We start from the raw sequence: 22,067 nt of genomic DNA, 5'->3' as shown, positions 1-22,067 counted from the left end.
TCTTAACCCTTTTTAGTTAATGTTTCACTGTTTCGAGAGAAAAGAGAAAGGCTGATACATGCTCTAAGAAAAGAATGCAATATTTTTCCACCTCACCTAGTGTGTGACAAGAGCTTCGGGGAGCAAGTCAGTAGGATTTAGTCATAACAATAAGCTAAAGTGAAGTTAAATCTAAAAACAGAAAGTGACTCAGTGATCGGGAAGGAGTTATACCAAAGACATAGCAAGGAACTATAACAAGAACAATGACTTCCCCAAATGTAGAATTAAGAGGTCAAGACTGCAGTAACACAAAGCAGAGAAGCATGCTAAGATATTTAGCCCATATGCTATAAGAAAAACGGTTACAGTTCTTTTCCTGCTTCATACTGACAGATTTCTAAAGTTACCAAAAGAATAACTGACAATTTTCCTAATGCTGGGATTACCCACGTTGGCAGTATACTTATATTAACACGCAGTAAACTCCAGCTTTCACAGAGGACTTTTCAAGTAAGAAAATCCTGAGCTCTTTGTGCCAAGCAGTAACACAGACAGTTTGGAAATGATACCATTTCTCCATGTGACATAGTATTTGAGCCAATTTTAAGGCATTCAAGTCCCTTATCACAGACTGCAGGACCAGACAAAGCCAACGTATTACCATGTCTGTTCCACAAAGTTGTAGATTTGCAAAGAGTCAGATTCTAGTGTGACTGAGAGAAATACTTGCATAAAGAGCTTGTAGTCCTGGTTCTTTTGCCATCTTTTAATGTCACGCATGCAGAATGAAGCTGGAAATAGCTTCCATGCAGTTTATGAACTCTAAAAGTAGATATTCACTCTTGCACATTCAAGTGATACAGAAAATCAAACAAATATGCGTATTTTCACCACAGGAACAAAGAAATAAGGCTCTGAAAATTCAATGGCTCTATCACAATTTTTTGCTATTGTCCCCAGTTCAAAAGAAATGTGGTTCTCTCCTTCACATGAGGTAAAAACACTACAATTAAGTCCCATAGGTCACTGCAACAACATTTACTTCTTAAATATGAAGACACAATGGTGGATTTATCTGTGTAACTGCTGAACCCTACAGCATAGATGCCTGAGCTAGTTGCTCTGGGCTGCCTTCACAGTCAATCTACGGACAGCCATTGCTGGCAGCTGCCAGTTCTGGACTGGAGCTGTGTAAACACTGGTGAGATGAATCCCATCCAAGCTCTCAGTTTGAAAACATTTCTCTCCTTAGGGGGGAAAAACAATTGAGGGAAGGAGAAGAATTAAGGCCTCTACTTGTGCCATGATTGAACAGGTATATCTTCCAAAATCTAAGTGCTGAATTCAGTGGCTTAAGACCTGGGCTGGGCTGCTGCAGATCCCCTAGATCCATGAGCAGAGACATGGCAGGTGTGCCAGGGGTAACACTGAGTGCCAGAAAGGCACAATTTCCTCTTTGGGAATTTTTCCTAAAGTCCTTTCACACTTAAGACTTCTTCACTTCCTGTGGTTGCACATATGGTCATGATGCCCGGTTTCTTACATCTAACTGATAAGGACAGCCTGCCTCAATGGCACTGAGGATCTCACACGTTCCAATAGCTGCAACAGCATTACGTATGTGCGACCCATGACTGACTGGAATTTGAATCCTCTTTATCAACAAAACTAAATGGCATGCTGGCTATCTGCGTCAGATGTTCCCAAAGACCTTCTCAAGAGAATATTCTTTTTTTATTTTTTTTCACAAATTTTACTCCATTTTCTCAGAAAACGTCAAGAACACGCTTTCTATATGTTTTTGCATCCATAAGTGCTGTTTCAGAAAGAAAGGCTGCACCATTCTTTCATTTTCCTCTTCAGACATAGAGGAAACAGTGGAAAGTTATGCAGAGGGAGGTTAAGTGACTGGTTGGAGTCATTAACAGTTGAGAGATTATGCAGTTATCCAAAATTTCAAATCTAACTGTATTTTAATTTTTCTATTTCTTTGCCTACAAGATGTAGATACAGAGCATCCGCAAGACGCTTTAATAAAGTCCTTGCAACAGCCCCAAAATAGCAGCGATTCCTGTCTCTTCATCCAGTAACACTTTTACTTACTGAATATATCTTCTCCACTCCTAGAAATATTCTTTCCAGCATGTGCTTCCATTTTTGAAAATGGTACAAAATGTACCAAACTAAGTCGTGTTCTCATACAACCCTTTTTGATTTTTTTTATTCAACTTAATGCACAACTGTTAATGCTTGCTAATATTTCATAATCTTTTGAAGACTTCAGGCTGACAAAAAATGAGAAGTTACAATAACATTATATCCCTCAAAAAAGCCACGCAAAATAAAATGTTGTTTAGAAGGGTGCTTTTTTTTTTTTTCCTGGATGAAAAAAAATAGCACATTTTTAAGAACTCTTCAATCAATAATTAATATCATGCATTTTAGAACATACCTCCTCAGCCCAAAAAAGCTTCAAAGGATGAAGCAACAGAAATTTTACATTCAGTCAGCACACGATAACTACACATAACAATCGAAGAAAATGCACAGATTTATATCACATAGCTCTGCTATATATTTTTTTAAGAAAAGACCATTCTAGGCAGGTAATACAGATACATTTTCCCAACTAATTTCAGAATCTTCTGCTCTGCCAGTCCACTCTTTTTTGTGCTCATAACTAATATCTACATCTTTGCTTCTTGACCTGCACAAATGCAGTATGAAGCATCTGATTCCATTTCCTCCTGCCACACTCCAATGCTTTCAGTGCACCCTATAGGAATATTACTATGCTGGTTTTCATGTGCTAAAAATAAAACAAACACATGTCAACCCAAGGACAAAGTTGGAAGGAAACATACTTTAATGTAACTAAAGAAGAATATATTTAGCATTTTGCTACTAAGCAAGGATGAAAATAAACATGTCAACACATAGCTGCACCTAACTGTGAAGCCCACACCCCACTCAGTTCTTCCTGCACCATTTATTGTAGACAAAAGGTGGATTCAGTTTTTCTTTCTTCTTAAAAGCAGCTGTTAGTGCTGCTGAACCAGGAAGAGACTTTTGAATTGCAGCATGAAGCACTACGTCTGGCATCCATTTTTCTATCAATTAACAGTACTGTAACCATCCAAAGTGCATTTGAGCAGTGATGTGTATCAGGATTCTTTTTGGAATCCTTCCAAAACAAAGCACAGGCATAAATGAGAATTGCCATGCCACTAACTCCACAGAAAAAAAAGTGGGAAAAAAATAGTCCTAAATAAGAAAGGAGTTCTCTTTCGTATTTCTTTCAATGTTATTGTTCATTTGGGCTCACCATAAAACAGTACTGTTTCTATGTTCCCAGAGATGAATGCTCATCAAAAAAACGTGGACGTATTCTTAAATATTACCTCTGAAGTAAAGCTGTTTTTAAAAGGTATACCTATGTTTTTAATGGTCTAAACTATTTGAACTTATACCTTCAGAATGTGAAAAGTTACAGCTATAAACACACATCTTGGGGATCCTGCATCCAGATTTAAACTGAGACTGAAAGAAAGTACCACTATGCCTGCTTTATTTAGTCCTTCAAAACTCAAAACCAAAAAGTTGCTCTATTATGCCTCAGCTTGTTTCCTGTTGTAAGGAATTTAAGGCAAGAGCAAAAGCATTATAAATCAGTATCAATTAATGTGGTAGTTGGCATACTGCTTTTCAATCTGTGCATGAACAAAAGGCAATTTAGACTCTTTTGCAAGCAATAACTTAAGGGATAAGCGAAAAGCAAAGACTTTAGCCCCTTGTTCCTGCAAATACCACCAGAGATATGAGTATTTGGTAGAAGGCAGCACAGATCCTCCTGGTCTGAAAGAACTTCCAGCTCTAAGAAGGGTAACTACTGTGAAACAGGAAAATTTACTCAAATATCCAACCAGTACAGAGGTTGACCACTTCGGCATGTCAGTGTTTTTGTCCCACATCCACTCTCAGTTACAGATTTCTCTTATCCACCACTGTAGTCAAGATCAAAGATTCAGTTCCAATTTTCAAATACATTAATATTTTAAATATTAATGCTAAAAAGGTTCAAATAATCTTTAAAGGAAAGCCTGCAAAAGGAATAGTTGCAAAATTCCCCACTCTGGCAGGGCTTTAGGTGAGCATTAATGGAGCTGTAAAGAGCTTCTTCCTGCTAAATAAGGTGCAATTTAAATTATGCTGCTGGAAGTCAAACAGTCCCAATTGACTTCCTTGGTATGTAGAAAATAAAAGGGAAGATCAAGCTAGATATATTGAAGCTCACGGGAAAATAATTTAAAAAGAAGACCTAATATCCTCTGAAGATACAATGTGGTACCTACCTATAAACAGTCAAAGTTAAGAAAATCCATTGCATCTTTTCAAACACAAGGAACTGCCACCAGCTGCATTTTTCTTCAGGGACTGATACAAAACCTATCAATATAATTCAGTGTCTTTATGGATTTAAATTTTTTTAATTAATAATGTGTTCTTAATTTATATTAACACATACATCTGAATGTGTCTATTAATACAAATTATTACATGGGGAAAAAAGAAAAACATTGAACATTAGAAAATATGGAAATACAAGAAATTACTCATTTGCCATATGTATCCTATAGACATTTCTAAACTGATAATAAATATCCACAGATGGAGATTTAAATCAAGATAATGGAGATTTCAGTATTTTGATGCTGACAGTTCAAAGCAGGGTCCTTCCACACACAAATTAGTCTGCCATGTTTCATCTTCATAAAGATATTTATGGCTTTCATGGTAAACACAGAGTATTACAAAGATCTTAGGAAAAAATCCTGGTTATACAAAAGACTGCAGGATGGTTTAGCACCTCGCTGCTCATCGACCACTCTGTTTCCCAGTTCTTCAGGCTTGATCCATGCTGCCAGTGTGACACCATTCACTTTGAAAGAGTGAGAACAAATCATCACTTGGTCACAAACCTGAGCCTCAGATGACGGAGATGCTTCTGGGCTCACTGGAATGATGGCCACGTAAGTGCTGACAGCCCCATCTCCCAGCCTCCTTAGCATTCCCAAAGTGATGGGCAAATCTCTATGGAAGCATATATCCCAACTATCAGAATTATTAAATGGGGGTGTTTTTCTAAAAAAGAATTCCCATCTCCCACATGATGTAATTTTCTGAAATATTGTAACAGTTGCCTTCAGAGAATCTGGCTTCAAATGCAGTTCCCTATGCTGTCATAGAGAGTGAGTTTATTCGCCCTCTAGGAAAAGCCCCCTGGCACTCTTACAGTTTCTACCTAACTTTTGTTTAAGAAACCATTGATATATCCAGTTCTATGATCTCCTATTTCTATGAAAAAAGACACCTCAGTACTTAAATCAATGGCAAAGCTTTCTACTGAAGCCAAGGGACTCAGACATAACTTCACAGAATGCAGGGCACAACCAATGCTCACACAGAACAGCGCTGTTCATATTCCAGCTGTAAAAAAGAAAATTTTATTTCTCTCAGTACTATTAAGAAGACTAACAACATCCAGGTGCGTAAATCAGCTAAGGTTTTAAAGCAGAAAAGAATACCGTATCAGGGTTTTCTTGCTCGGCTGGTTTGGGTTTTTAAGTAATAATGAAGTAATATGTTCTACTTCGAGTACTCAAGCTGCAAAACACCATAAGCCACAACTACGGTCAGAGCAGAGGCCTCTTAATGGTTTCACATAGTCCAGCAACACACCCCCATCCCTTTGCAGAGCAATCATCAAGCACGCTCCTCTGTGCGTGCATTTATACCTCATTTCAACAGCAGAAACAGACATAAATCCGACAGACAATGGCTTTCGGCTAAAAGCAAAAGCACGGGAGGACGTTTGAAGTTCATCTCCCGAGATTTAACACGGTCTACATTTTAGGCTTTGCTGGGTACCACTGTCAGCAGATTTTGGCACCGTTTTGACCTCCTCTGGCTCCGAAGCGGCCCAGCCACACACCCGAGATAAATGACGCTGCACGCGAACTCCGAGCGAGAAAACCGAACGCCTGTAAGTGGGAAGCGCCTGCTCGCTCCCTACGCTCCGGGTGCTCCGCCGGGACACGAGGATGCCGGGCAGTACGGCCGGGCCGGCCCAATCCGGGGCTCCCTGCGGCCGCGCACCGAGGAGCCGGCGCTCCCCTTCCTGCCCAGCAGACCCCCGGGCCGCCCTTCCCCACCACCCCCCTCCTTCAACTCCTCCTCCTCCTCCTCCTCCCTCGCAGGCGGCGGTGCTGAATCACGACAGGCAGCCGCTCCGCTGCCTTCCCGCGGGGACGGCGGCGCGGACCGCGAGCAGGGGGTTGCGAGGGCAGGAGGGGAGCGGGGGTTCAACGGCCGCCGCTGCCGGGAGGAGACGCGAGCGACCGTCCCAAGCTGCCCCACCATTACCTGTCGGGCAGAAGAACGGAGCCCGGCGGTCCCCGCGGATGCGGTGCGGAGCTAGCGGCGCCTCACTAGCCTTGCAGCGGAGCCCTCCCGGGACACAGCATCCACCCCGGCACCCAGAGAGCTGGGCACTAGCAGGAGGAGGAGCGGCAGGGTACGGCCGGGAGAAACCATTCCCCGCGAGGGGGCAGCGCCTAGAGCGGCCGGGCGGGGCGAGGAGGAGCTGCCCTCCGCACGCAGGTACGTGCGGGACGGACGCCGAGGCACGGCGAGGTGCCCGCAGCGGGGCGGCGCAGGGCCGGATCAGCCCGCAGAGCGCCGCCCCCCCGCCCACCCCCCTGCGGCTCGCATTGGGAGCGGCCCGCGCTCTGCCCGGGCAGCGAGCCGGACGGAGCAACGGCGTTCTAGAAGGCGGAATGCTCAGGGCCCTACACTGCTGCAACCCGGGCAGCTGCGCTGATTTCCAGCAGTTGTCAGACATCTATATTTTTTTTCTCCCTCCCACTTGGCCTGATAACCCATGTGTGTGGAATGGCAGTAGGCCGCTCCAAAAGTCAGTCATTTTCTACAACGTTGTGCATCCTAGCATAAGACACACGACCTAGGGAGATAAATGCTTCATTAATAGTAAATAAAATGGAGGGACACTCATCATACCAGCATTTTGAAGAATATTGTCCTTAGCATTCAGCAACAAAGAAAGCTGACAATAAGTAGAAATTTGCTAAAAAGATGCAAAGCAAATAAAATTGGTTAAAAATATAATTGCGAGTTTTCAGCTTTATATTTTGTCTCCTAACCCTGCAAAGTAAGCTGATATGTGAACAGGAGCAGACTGTGTGCTTCTTGTAAACACTGGGCTGTACAGAGAGAAGACCCCACCACAAACCCTTCAGAGTACACTGGGGAGATGTTACACCTTACCTCTGCAGTGTGGATGTACAGCTTGTACAGCTGCAGTAACACTTATCACAGATAGTCTTTTTAATTGGGTTTAATTATAGTTTATATTGCGGCTTTAATAATACACAGAAACAAACAGGTACCATTTCAGTCCACAGATTGAAATCCACATAGTTCTTTGTGGTGGTTGGTGTTTGTAGGATTGGGCTTACATTTTACTGAAAGAAATCTCATGCAGAAGCAGAGGCAATGCAACCCCTGTCTGCCTCCATGTAAGCATTCTTAGTTTTTCTCACAGCCATTACAGGCTGCTTGTAGGAAAGGTTTAGTTCTCTTTCCATTTGAGCTGTTTGGGACATTGCCATGGGCTGCAGATGAAGCAATTTGAAATCCTTGCATTGTATGTAACCTCCAGGTCAGAGCTTGCTTCGGGCTTACATCAGGTCTCATCTTTGTTTCAGCTGTATACTCTCATTTTGTACCCTCCAGGTCTCTCTGCCCCAGAGTCAATACCCTTCTGCTAAGTTATGTAAGCAGAGGACTGCATGACAGGAAGCTGCACTCAGCTGTAGATTATAACTTCTGGGCAAACCTGGAGCCTTTCAGTATAACTCTTGCCCCCAGAAGGCAGCTCCAGCCACCTAACTTCCAAGGTGTGGCTCTTCTGATTCCCAGGAAGGCTGGTGCAGATAGATGCTACTCACAGCTGAGAAATCACCACCTATGGCACAACTTCCCAGCAAATACCAGAGTCTGACCACACAAATGTTTTTTTCTCATCTCCAGATTCTCTTCCAGAATGGGCTTTCAGTTGTTTCACCAGAAGCAGATGACATTCCCTTTTTAAAAATGTGAACTACATTCTGAATCAGAGTATGTAGTGCTCCCCACCTCCCAGCTGAAATGTTAGAGCTAGCAGAATTTCATAGGCAATTCCAATGGGGTATGAAATACTCATGTGCTTGATCAAGAACATTAAACAGAGTTGTAGCTTAAATATTGAGCTAGTTCAAATATTGAACATTGATGCCCTTTAGATAACACGTCAGTATAATTACTGTAAATAGAACTAGCAGTAAGAAATACCTTTTAGGGCATGGAGAACATCTTACAAATTTCAAAAATGAAGAAATAGCCAAAACATACAAACAAACCAATTAGATTAGAATGAATGTGTGGACACAGAAATCTGCATATTTCTATGAATATTTTTCCCACACTCATTCCACATGGGGACACCGCATACTCTTACGACCTCAGTGTTACAGCAGAAGAATGACAGAAGCAGTCAGATCAACCCTATCTTTTACAGAAAATCTATTGAGCACAATTCCCATTTCATTTTCCTAGTTACCAGTAGTGTCCTCACTGGATCATCATGGGCACTGTAATGCTTAATATACATAATCCAAGTCAAAGTTGGAAAATGTAAATTCTTCATATTAAAAAGGAGATAATTACTTCAAAGGCCACCAGGATTTGAACAGTTCCAAAATACACTTTGAAATGAAAACATTTCTCCTGTCCACTCAACCATTAACTTACAGAGGTGCAGTAGGATGCAATAGGATGTAGTCTGCTATGGTCTAGAAAATCTGGAGTTGCATTTCACTTCTGCAGATGAAACAGGTTGCATCTTCATGCAGTTAGTGCTGGGGAATGCCAGGGAGCTGGAATTCTAAACAATTTGAGATAACAATCAAAGTTCAAAAGCTTTGAAACAGATCCAGCATGTAGATGAAAGATAAGTTTAGCAATTTCAAGTGTTTGCACAACATTTATCTTTGAATATATTTAATTCTGCTTTTCTGAACAGGTGGATTTCCAGCTTGCTATAAAAGTATGTCCAAACAATCTGCACTGTCAAAAACTAACAGTTTCCTTGAGTCCGACTCCAAAAAGCACTGCCAATCAAGAAAAAAGGTTCAGCTCAAGTCCTCATTCTACACACTGTATTCCCTCAGGACTCTGACTACAGGACTTTTCAACACATATATGTTGTTTGCTTTTGAAAAACACCTCCCATTTCTTCTATGACAAATCACCTGCTCAGTGTGATAGCAAAATCCATCCAACAATCTCCCAGTGGTACCAACATCTACTAACAGGATACGGTGTTCCTGATGCTCCCAGCCTGTCACAGCTTCTCATCTCCTTTCGCTCTGATTTTCAGACCACTGTCTGGGATCATCTCCTAAAAATCAATTCTTAGCAAGATAGCTTTTTTTTCCCCCAACCACACATCTCCACACATGCCATGGGTCTGATTGTGTTCACTGCTGCTACAAACATCTTTTATAAGACAAATCATGCAAATTTACAAGCTGTAGCAATACAATATTGACACAGCCTTTCATACAATAACTTTTTTGTAGTCCTCACCACTCCAAACACATAATGGTGAAATTCAGTACTGATGTAAGCAGATCCAAAACTTAATGGGGCCGTGTCGGTTCAGGCACATTTTTGAATGGCTTTGAGACAAGAACACTTGTTTATTTTAACTACATAAATTATAATTTCAGAGTATCTTTATCTGATTAGTAATCAAAGCTTGGAAGTACTTGTTCAAGCAATCTTGTCAAGTTCCCATTTGTTGTCTGCGCTGCTTAAGAGAAAGGGGGACCTAGAACTTTCACATTTTGGAAAGACTTTTTTTATGCTGAGCAGCCATCAAATTAGTAAAAAAATATGTCCACTGTATGGGTGTTATAAGAAAAAATGAGGAATATTGAAAGAAAATGCAAAATTTCTATCTGCTTATCAACTAAGTTAATGTGGCCATCAAGGAGAAAGTTTTCATGAAATCCATTAATTGTTTTTACCAAAGGCTACCTATGCTATTGCTGGCCTTCATACCAAAGTGTGTGTGTGAGTGTCTTGTCCTTCACAGCTGATAGATACTTAAGATAGATACTTAAGCAGTATTGTCAGGAATTGCAAGGAAGAAAAATTGGCATACTCCATAGATTAGTTATCATAGACTATCTTACAAAACACATAACATACACTTAGAGTAGTAATTTATAACCTTGTTGTATTTCTCAGTAATTTAAAAATCAAAGCATTTTCCTTCATAAAAATTTTTCTCCAGTTTGCATTCTGCAGAGCATTGCTCCAGTAGCTAACTACCAAATTTGTTCCTGAATTCATAGGTTCAGGTGCAAGTTTCCACATAAACTAAGGAATATTACAAGGAATCCCTTGCCACAGAAATACAATGTTTTCTTGCAAGAAAAAAAGAGGACTATGGAAGAGGTAATATTTACCCAAATGTAGTAAAAGCATAGTCAGTATTAATCTGAAAGTTGGATCTCATTACTCTGTTAATATGCAATGCGTTAGCATGCTGATGTGTTAAATCTCAACTGCCTGCTCACTGATGGAACACAAGTGAAGAGATGCCAGTGAAGAGCCAGCCTCACTGTATCCAAAGCAAAGTAAGCATTGTAGTAGCAATGGTAACAGGAGGACAGTTGGACTAGATGATCTTGTAGGTACCTTCCAACCTTGCGATTCTACGAGCGTCATAGAGGGTCCTGCTTATAGGGAAATGTATAGCCTGATGTAAGAAAATGCATGGAATTCTTCACAACTACTTTTCATAGCAAAGAAACAAGACTGCTATAACTACACATAATCATGATTTTTTGTTTTGCTTCAGACAGTGGAATGTATTAACTTTGAATACAACATGTTAATTTAGTTTAGATTTCTTAATAATTTCATGAGAAAATATCCTACGGCATCAGAAGGCCAATTTGTCCAAGAAGTAACATAGTCCCTATTGCTAAGTGGTTATGGCTTACTTTAATTACGGTAGAAACAGAGCTCATTCAAAAATCAGGATCTCCTGATCTCCATTCGAATGTCCAAATATTGATGGAATCACTTTGTCCAGACAAGAGGTCTGCAAATTCTCCTACTCAGACTCATTTTAAAGTGACTTGTGAGCTCTGCACACAGCCCCCCCACAGAGAAGGATACCTATTGCCAAGAATGTAACAAAAGCACAGGTTCTGTCAGCCTAAATCCCGCTTTTTCTCTCAAAAAAAAAAAAAAAAAAAAAAACCCACAACCCCTAATACCTTCTGTACTCTTCCCTGTCTTAGAAGTAGTATATGTTTTCCTGTTGAATGAAGCAAGTTCCACAAGTTCCCTCCTGTCATTACTTTAGCTGTTCTGCCTTCTCTGCAGGTACATACTCCAGCACTTGCTGCTTCTTTGTTCTCTCTGCTTACCATTTTCAAAACCTCTTCTGCACTATTTTAGCCTTTCACCACGGTTACTACATTCTCCTCTCCTCAGCAGGGTTAAGATGCCCCTCACAAGGGGTTCTGCTGCCCTCCCAATGCTTTCCCTCCCTCTCTCTTTCGCACCCAAAAACTCCCAGCTGCCAGTTGTTTGCCACTCTCAAACACCACTGAAACTTCCAGAAGCTTTGACTTTTTTGCTCTGGGACCTAGGGATGAAAAATATGTTAAAGGATCACTATCCAAAGCATTTAGCCCTCCCGCTTTCAAACAGGTAGCAGACAGAAAAGAAATATCCTCCTCTATTCTTCTGTAAAGAAAGTATTTTGAAGGAAAGAACAAAGTAATCTACAATTCCTTAGTAATGATAAATGCAGGAATAAATTACTTATCCAGGAGGACCATTGCTAATGTGTCTTCTATGCCCATTCAGATCCTGTCCTATGCCAGACTCGAACAAACATATACAGCTAATTACACTCTTTTCTTAGCATTTAATCTGTGCAATCTTGTGGAAGCACATAAGCAAAGTGTTTTCTCCAAGGTAGCTAAAGTATTAACAGCTTTAAAAATAGAACAACAACTCAGACCCAGTATCACTGATGGCAAAATCTCTTGAGTGCGAAGCAGGACTTTATTTCATACTTTACAACAATATCTTCCTCCTCAGCAAAGGTTTTATGACCTTTGCCCCTGAGTATGTGTGCTCAGATTAGAAATCTTAACTGTGGTTTGCCTGTTCAGTAATGCCCAGCTAAGACTCCAGCTGATTCACAATGCCAATGTCCTTACATCAAACTCTATTAGTGAAAATGAGATCTGATGTCCCAGGTATTTGACTGCAGCAAGATATGATAACCATCAACAAAGTGTGCTTCTCAACTGCACTAGCTTTATGAGTTGGTCATAAGTTTGCAGTACAAAGGAAAAGAGTAAGTAAATAGAATGGGAAGGGAGAGATGATAAAAGGAAGCCAAAAAGGATACAAAAGAAATAAAGGCAGTGTGAGTACAAAGGTATATTTGTTTAAATCATAGAATAATTTTTATTCTACTAAAAAATAAAATAGCCAGAAAGTAAGAATTACGGAGGAGAGAGATCAGAGGACAAAATAAGCTGCTGTCTCAAGTGATCTACACATAAAATTGCATCACTCTCAAATTAAAGTGTTGCACATGGCCATAACACAACTAAGTGCAAACATAATCCCTAAGAGGGTCAGATATTTGTATGGCTATATGGTTTCTAGTCCTCCTTGATTGGAGGTCACTGGAGAGGAATTACAACACTGTGAAACAAAAGAAATGCTTGAAAGTAATATTTATATGTAGACATTTATCAGTTCATATATTATTTGGTAGTAGATCTGCCCTTTGCACGAAATGGAATGAATGGAGATCTCTCATGAGAATGTGATGACTAACATGGTAATACCTAGTACCAATTAGAAAGCCTTGTATTTCACATGGATAAGATCTCTTAAGATGTATTTTAAAAGCTTCACTGGAAGTAGTATACTTATTTCAACTATTATAAGAAAATTAGCCCAATATTTCAGATATCCAACTGAGTATAAGATCCATCTTGGAAAAAATGCAGACAGCATTTAAAGATCTCAGATAAAAAGAGATTGCTTGAAAGCATTTGACTTCTCACTTGATGAATTGGTGATGCAGTATTAGAAATGCCCAACATTCATTAATATCAGAGTGTGTTCTGCAAATGGCATCTCAGATTCTATAGCTGAGACGAAAAAGATTATATATCAATAGTTTCATTATAAATACTAGGAATAGCCACTTCTTTACGTTGCTGAAGATTAGTACATTCTTCTTAGCTAGTACCATATTTCTCTTATCTCTAGCAGACAAATAAAAGCCAAAAATAGAACTGCAAAAAATTAGATAGTTTGAGTTTGTTTCTTGGTTTCCTTTTTTCAGAAGCAAAGTAGTTTTTGCTATTTATCACATGATTTTTTTCCATATACCTGCATCTGTAAATACAACACTATAGTTTCCTTTTGTTATTTGTTGTTATAATGAAAGGCTACTGGCAAAACATTCCTTCAGAGGTTTAGCTTTGTCTTGCAAGTATGAGAAAAAGGCACTGTGGGTGCACATGGTTAAAGAACATCTACTGTAATTCTCTGAGACCAGAATTGCTCCTCATTTATGGCACAAAGACTCTGAGAAGAAATCATAGCACTTAAAGGCTTAAACTCTGAAAAATACCAGAAGCTACTAATGAAAGAGACTCCAATGTACATCTGGAAGCACTGCAATTTAAAAGAAAGACCACTAGAATATTTTCCTTCTTAAAATAGAAAGTACTGATGTATTTCACATATTTAAAAGTTGTCAGCAATCCACATAAAGTGAGATGGTTGTGAAACTGTTGTATTACATTCTAAATAAAATGAAACTTATGGAAGTCAAATGTTTTCAGTATGAAAGTTTAGAAGTATTCTGTACTTTATACAGCTGGGAAGACAAATTTTAGCTAGAATGCTTTTGTATTTTACAAGGTGTTACAATGAAGTATGTTCTTAGGATAAGAACAACCAGAACATTTATATTTAATAAAACTGATTTCAGAAGGCTTCTGGTTTGCAACTGAATGAAGAGGAAACAAGAAAGAAACAAAGTCCTCAAAGAAGTAGACCCCAACAAGAATCGTGATATTGCTCTACCACCTTAGATATCATCAGGAACTCAAAACATATAAACATAAACATGTTAGATGCAGAAAAGAAGATAGAGCTTGAAGCCATAGTGATACAGATAACAATACAAACAAAACAGACAAAAGTAGAATGTTAAACAAAAACTTGTATTAGCTTAACAGGCACTACAAGCATGAGGAATTTGAGCCACAAGCAAACTGTGTCAAGCTGTTACAACTAAAAAGATTAATGCAGTAGAAGAGAAATAGAACAGCAAAGGGACCAGTACAGATAAGACAATACTTCAAAGACAAAGTAAGAGTACTCATCTGTCTCCAAAAACTGAGGATCACAGAAAAGGCTCTACAAGGGAGAAATTTCCAACCAGAGATCTTTCCAGAGTAGCAGTCAGCCCTTAAATGGTGTCTAAGAGAAGTGCAGCCAGACTCCACCCCCTTCTTGTCACACAGCTGAATTGCCTTCACCTGTGCTCCCAGGGCTGACCAGGTCATTTCCCCAGATGCTCAATCAGTGGTTCAGACTGTGACTCGTTGCCATACAGATGCTAAGACCTCTGGCTGAGATGGCTGTTCTCACATGGAGGAAGAAATCTTGCAGAAACAATAACAGTATAGTATAACCATGAGAGCAAATGGAATATATTTTGCGTTCAATTAAACATACGTAAAAAAAAACTGTATTATTTCCAGAGGCTAAAAGAAAACCAACTTGTTTTCAAAACCAAAAACATATAAGTAAAGGCACGTGAGTAAAGTTCAGTTTGCATTTCCCCAGAAAATAGATTGTGTTTCTTTAAAACAAAAACAAAAACAAAAAACACACAAAAAACATGCATCTAGATACGAATAGTAAGCCAGGAAAAATATCCTCATCTGTTTTTCTATTTTTAGGTAACATTACCAAAGGTATTACAGCTGAAGAGCTGACTATGCATTTAAAAACTTTTTAGTGAGACTTTTTTTACCCGTTGCAGTGATACGTAACTGGGAGGCAGAGTTTACAGGACGTGTATTTGATGAGAATACAGTGAAGCCCCGACTTAGATCTATTACTACTACAGATACATCTGACATGGTCCAGTACCAGACCTGGTGGTTGGTGGCCCTGCCTGTGACAAGGAGGTTGGAACTTGATGATGATCCTTGGGGTCCCCCATAGAACCATTCCATGATTCTATGATTCCATTTGTAGTAGAAATACCAAGTCATGGCTTGAAACAGTAATTGGTGGGAAGGCAAGGCTAATCCAGGGGAGCTCAGGTGCATGCAAAGCACCTGAGCAACAGGAAGGGGTGGATCCTGGCTCCACCCCCTTTCCAGACCTCACTTAAGGGTTGGAAGTGGAAGCAAGGCTATTTTTCCCTGGAGATCTCTGTCAACTTGAGGGCTTCTAAAGGTAAGCAGCTCTTTTTCCTTTATTGCTATAGCTACTGTATTTGGGCTTGTTCTCATTTGTAGCTGAAGACTTTGTTAGCCTGTTATTGTTGTAGTACTTTCTATCCTATTACAGTATTATGCTAGGATCCTGTAACTGATATTCTCTGTTCTTCAGGATCTTTGAAACAGTTATCAGCCAGGAGCAACTACAATCCAATATGGCTATATGATGCAAATCAAGGCTAATGGTGCTAATACTTTGAAACCAGGCTAACATTTGCTGAGCAAATATTTGTGTTATATAAAATACACTTTTGGAAAAGCAATTTAAGTAAGCAGTTCAAGTGCTGAAAAAGAGGTAGAAAGGACCAACAACTCACATGCTGTGTTTAAAAATAGCTTTTTATACTTCTGGCTAAATGAATTAAAACTATCAGACTTTTGATATAATGCTTAATGGAAAATGAATTTTCTGTCTCCAGCAGAAATACCACTGATATTTCATGCAGATTTTAAGTATAAGCCATGGTGTGAATATCTCTGAGATTAATTAAACTCTTATAATAATGTGGACAATGATTTGCTTCATAAATGCAAGGAATTGTTAGTAATGTTCAGCTTACTTAAGTAAGCAGTTGCATTAGAAATTGTATCTTGAAGTAAGGAGGATCCTCTTAGAGAAATTCATCTCCAGGATAATCACTAATAATATAAGACAATACATAATAACTTGTTTTGGGCTGTTCTTGTTATCAGGAACTTTTCAGTAGAGTACAGTTTAAACAAATCTTGCTTTCCATTCTATTAATACCGCCATGTTCACTGAATGTATTCAACTTTTACCTTTTCTATGTAAGCACTGGAAGAGTAAGTCAATAGATGTAGCTCATGTCAAATAATTAAATTGCTTAATTTTACATGAGCTTTTGATATATTAATGACGCGTTGTGATCGATCTTAACAGTTTCTCTCATTCCATAATTCTAAAATAGATTCACTTACCCATTTGGTATCTTGACAGTATTCATACTATTTTTCCCTTATGCTCTAATTGCCCACGCGCAATGCATTTTTCCCTCCTGTTATCCACACAGTATTGTAATAACAGCTCTTAGAAAATGAAAATTATGCTTATAAACTATGATATATACTCTGTATGGTGATATTGTGAAGTTATCTAAATGTATTTCTTCAGATATTAGTCAAGCCACAAACTCTTTATGTAAACTCCCTTAGGGTTCAAGTGACCTTCACTAAGCCTATTTCACTTCCATAGCGGACTAAATTCAATTGAATTAATGTCATTTTTAATTCTGAAGTAAAACATACAGAGGCATCTTATATAGCTTCAGCTACTTAAATTTAATAGGTGTAATTAACTGGAGATCTCTGTAAAATTTCCTTTTTTTAGATATTTTTAAGTGACCATTATTTTTGTTTTAATTTTATCCCACAAAAAGTGAAGCAACCTCAATACACAGAACAAACATCACCATACTACTGATCATACTTAAGTTACAGTAAGTATGCAAATAATGAAGTCTCAAATACATAGAAAATGTTTTAACATAGTTAATCAGCTATGCATTTGAATAGCTTTGGCTACACAAGTGCTATTTCCAGTCAAATTCTTGTGTCAAGTCTGGAGCCACATCACACATCTATACAATAAAATTTCATTTAAGCTTCAGTCTTTCTAAAATTTGTGTACAGCAAGCCAAATCTTGCAAACTTACTAACAATGCAAAAACAAAATGTGCAATTACTTGTATATTGTCTCCAGTTTTTAGTACATAAGCAAGTGTTTAGAAGTGCAGTGTATCAAGACAATACAAAGTATCATGCTTCTCTTGGCTAGGAAATCTATCATGGGGGCAACAAAATTTTCTTGAATGCCTGTGTAGAAATGTGAAGGACTTATGTCATGGATAAGAAAGCATGTGAAGTGAACTCGATGGCAGCAGGGTATGCAAAAGAACTGAGTCAGTTACAGAGGCCAATCAGTAAGAAGCTTCCTTAACTGTTGCTAGTAATTCACTCCGAATCATAAAATGGCAGCAGTGTCTTCTACAAAGAAAGAAGGATCTGTGGAACAACAACAAGCAACTGAAAAGGTGCTTGACTGATAGGGAGAGACTATGCCCCTTCTCCCAAATGATTCTATGAGATAAAGGACAAAACCAGAGAAGCTGGACTTACCAGCTCAATAAGTCCACAGTTTGTCTCTGAGTAAAAAAAAAAATAAACTAAAAAAAAGCCTTCTCTGTGGGACATCAATCACCAGCACCTCCTACAAATGAATACACAGCTACTATCCATTGGATAAAAGGCAAATCTTGTCAAGGTGCAAAAGCGTAACTCCAATGTATCTGTTTTTTTTTTTTTTTTTTTTTTTTAATTATGTTTAAAATACTAGGGTAAATCACTGCCTTGGAACTTTGATTTTTGAGAGGTTTGTGGTGAAGTATGTGTAGCTAAAAATCAGTATGGAAAACATACAAACACTTTGCTTCTGCATGTAAACATTTTCTCTGACCAGGGGGCTGTTTGGGGATTCTTGGCATTAGGCATTTCCTTTCAGTGTAACGTTGTCTGCTGGTGTAACTGTCCTGCTTCTTCCTTTCAGTATGCCTCTTCACAGTGAATGAACTTCTGTTAAAAAGCCCTCCCTCCTTGAACTAAAATATCTTTCATAATCACAACAGCTGCAGGCAGACAGCATGCTGCTTTCCCGAGGCTCTGGATTCCTTCTGGACTCACAGTCCAGGTGTGTTGAGGTGCACTTCTCAGGACCCCTGACAGCAAGCTGTTGGCTGAGTTGCTATGGTTTCACTGTGAATTCAGGTGCTGGCAACTTCAGATATTGTAGAAACTCACTGTGAGATCTTAGTTCTGTTTCTCTCTGAGAGGACAGGTCCTCAAACAGGAATGAATTGAGCAACAGTGGATTTGGTCTCAGACAAAAATGTATGTTGTCACTCTCTGTATAACTATGGCATGGAAAAGGGGAATTGCTGTACTTCAGCTTCCATCCTTTCCCTTGTCATATCTACATGGCATAACTGATATTTACTTGGCACATCTGAAATTATGCTGCAGTTTCTGGGTCAGGAGCTGTAAAACTTGGAAAGTAGCTTTTATGCTTACTGAGATACACGTGCTTCTTGACACTTGAGCAACCTGCTAGAAAAACATCCCATACAGGGTTAGCTGGCAGCAGGAAATGTGCCAGCAGTCTGGAACAATCTGAAAGGACAGCAGAGTGAAATGCCAAATATATCACCTTGTTTAGGAGTAGAGGAGGAGGCGGCTGGCAATGGTACTCAGATGCAGAAATGTGGGATCTGGGAAGCAGCAGGCAAAAATGGGAGTTAACAGGCACTGGTGCAATCCAGAGGCTGTACAGAGTAACAACTAAGGAAGGTATGCGCTCAGAGTCTGAGCAGGGTAACAGCTCAGTACCAGGTATTTTTACTGATCGTCTGTATCAGTACGGATGGACAAAGCTAAGAGTCTCCATGTGCCAGCCCCTTGCAATGCAGGCACACTTGCATGCATTTGAAGAAAACTAAGATATGTCACAGTCTATATTTAGTGATTGCTTCAAACTTATACTGGACATAACTGCTGTAGTTGCTGCAGAAATGCTGCTGTCTCCTCTGGAAATTGGTGTGATAACTGAGTGAAACAATATGTGGCTGCAGCAGTAATTACTGTATGAACAAGTGATTTCCATTAAAAGCATATGAGAGAGCCTTCAGACTACTAGAATTGTATCTTCTCTGTCCTGAAATGACCCTCTCTTTTTTAGTTCTGCTCTATGTGGAGTGCAATACACAAGTTTCATCAGGGAACATACATCTCCTACAGAGCTTTGGTAACAGAGGGGGAAAAAAAATTGGTCTTGCTAGGATATTCATAATCAATAGTACCCAATGAATGTGTAGAAACACAGATTAAAACCCAGTGTGAGTCACTGAACCTCCTTCATTAAATGTGTATAGTGCTAAAAGTGCTGAGCTGAATCTCTTAGAGCATAGCAATTTTCTAAATCTTACACAGATTAGTGAAAAAAAAAAATGAATTACCATTTAACATACAAACAGAACATTTTTCATATTTGCTTAACTTGATTGTTTAATAAGCTGCATTGAAAGAAACAAAACAAACTTTACTTTTGTGAGAGCAGTGACGTGAGTCACTTCTGCAGCAAAGGATTAGTTAAGGAAGGCAGACAGTTAAGGCTGAGGGCTGGAATTAGATGTGATGCTCTGGATTCTAGTTATATATGCAATAGATATAATACAGTACAACACAGGTTCTGCGATTAATTAAATGAGTGTTAACCTGTTACAATAGCATAAGCTGAATATGTATTGTGAATAAGAATGTGAATGTTCAGCTCTGAGTCCTCATAACTGTTAACTTCAATTAGACACTTAATACCGTGATTGTGGAAGTGGTTCATCTAATGTTTTGCAGCACTGTTGACTTATGCAATATATATTACATTTCAGATTATAAGAGTGTTTGTGTACAAACATTTATGCAAATGCATAAGCACAGGGCAAATAAGCACAGAACATGTTCTTATTTGAGAACTAGCCTAATACATTGCAGCACGCATATACACATTGTGTGCACATACAGGATTTTGCTGGAATGCATGCAATGACCAGCAGGCCCTAGTCCAGCAATTCCCAAAGGGCAGCACTGGCCAATTGGACCTTGGTGGATCCTTACATACAGAGCCTATGCAGCATAATATGCCGGTGACAAACAAGGGATAAACTCTAATGCCAATAATATGCTACGGGTGCTGCAGCAGATCTCATTTGTTAGCGATGCAGCTGCTGTCTTTTCAAGGATATCAAAGTGCCTGTCAGCACCTGGATGAAAATCGGCTGACTCAGATTTCATCTGACCAAAATGAAAATGATGGTGGCTGGAGTGGGGAAAATAACTTAAGAGCAGAGTAACATCTTTACCTATCTGGGGCAGTATCTTAAGATGTTTATCTCAGTGTTACAGTGCTTCATGGTTTTATATATATATATATATATATATATATATATATATATATATATATATATATATATATTTTTTTTTTTTCCCCTGTTGTCAGAGTGATCATGATGGTCAATGGGAAGTGTAATCTTTTCTTTCCTCAAGCTTAACTACTTCTGGTGAAGAAGAACTGGGGGACTAGCTACAGCAAAGTGCAACAGTATTCCTCAGTAGGTTTGCCCTCCACTGGTTGGCAGGTTGCTTCTACACATTTACATCTTGTTTCTGACCTTCAAACCTATACAGACCTAGCTTCAATAATCATAAATACATAGACATGTGTCTGAAAGAAGCAACTTGCCCAAGTCAGGATAATGAAAGTGAGAAGGTAAAAATGTAGGAGAAAATTACCTAATGGAAGGGTTCACTGGTAGTATGTCAATGTACAAACATCAAATTAATTTAGGCAGGTGTTCCTGGAAACATGCTGCCAGACAGTCCCAGTAGCAGTTACCCTGTCAAGACAGAGCTGCATGCAGGCTGCATCTGTCTCCTCTGCATGTGATGTGTACTTTGCTGCACAGGCTCAGGAGATCTGAGCTTTCCCACAGGGATCTGGTGTAAGTGCATGTTGTGCATAAAAATGGGCTTTGGGGGTGCGTGCAACCCAGGTACGCATCCCTGCCTGGGGGTGAAGGGGGAATTTTGACAGGCCCTGTGAAAGGTGGGAGCTGGGGTGCTGCTGTTAGAATGGTCTGTATGGCTCTAGGTAAAGGATGCTGCCAGAGGAGGGTGAGCATTGTGTACGTGGTCCTGGCAAAACAGATATGGTCAGTGATCCATAGGATTACTACTACTGTTTTCCATTCTCACCACACTAAGACACAATAAAACAGAGCCTTCTTTTTGATAAGTGTTTCCTTCCATAGTTAAAATACCCAAACATGTCACACGATAAATATGTATATTTAAAGAACTATCATCAACTTGGAAGTCACAATACCATTTGAAAAGGAGTAGCTGCAGCTATTTATGTCATGAGTGGCAGTAAGATGGAAAAAAAAAAAAAAAAAAAAAAAAAAAAAAATTATTTCCTGGCAGCTCTCTTCCCCTCTAACTGTTTTGGAAGAGCCGTGTAAATACAGCCGTGAGCAGACAGCAGCTCCCCGGGCCAGCCGCAGGGCTGCGAGCGCTAGCGGGGCCGCTCCCTGAGGTGCGGGGATGGGGAGCTGCCGGCAGCCCCGAGCACACCCGGCCCGCGGGGTCACCTTGGGCGCGGCGGCCCCAGGCAGCGCTTTCGCACCGCGCCGCAGCGGCTGCCGGCCGGGTCGGGCCCCGCGGGCCTCCGGGCGTTCGTTCGCACCTCCGCAGCTGAGGCCGGGGGCGGGCGACCCCGGGGCGGAGGCGGCGGCGCTCAGCGGGCGGGGGCGGCCGCCGGTTCCC

The 22,067-nt window shown here is 40.0% G+C and overlaps 1 protein-coding gene across 9 annotated transcripts in view; it reads right to left on the bottom strand.

The window, feature by feature from the left end:
* Positions 1-22,067, bottom strand: part of TTLL7 (tubulin tyrosine ligase like 7) — a 75,196-nt gene that overhangs the window by 52,414 nt on the left and 715 nt on the right. For 4 of the 9 annotated variants that reach the window (XR_006179307.1, XM_042873214.1, XM_042873212.1 and 1 more), the window contains exon 1: positions 6,406-6,624. The exons of 1 other annotated variant lie outside the window; for it this stretch is intronic. The gene's annotated coding sequence lies outside the window, so the exon portion shown is untranslated. Of the gene's footprint in view, positions 1-6,405; positions 6,627-22,067 lie in introns of those variants that run through there. 4 more of the 9 variants (XR_006179308.1, XM_042873217.1, XR_006179309.1 and 1 more) reach the window with 2 other exon arrangements.

The sequence above is a fragment of the Lagopus leucura genome, unplaced genomic scaffold, assembly GCF_019238085.1.
Source record: "Lagopus leucura isolate 7727_CA_CO unplaced genomic scaffold, USGS_WTPT01 Super-Scaffold_100009, whole genome shotgun sequence".
NCBI lineage: Eukaryota > Metazoa > Chordata > Aves > Galliformes > Phasianidae > Lagopus > Lagopus leucura.
This window is presented reverse-complemented; position numbering and strand designations above follow the sequence as displayed.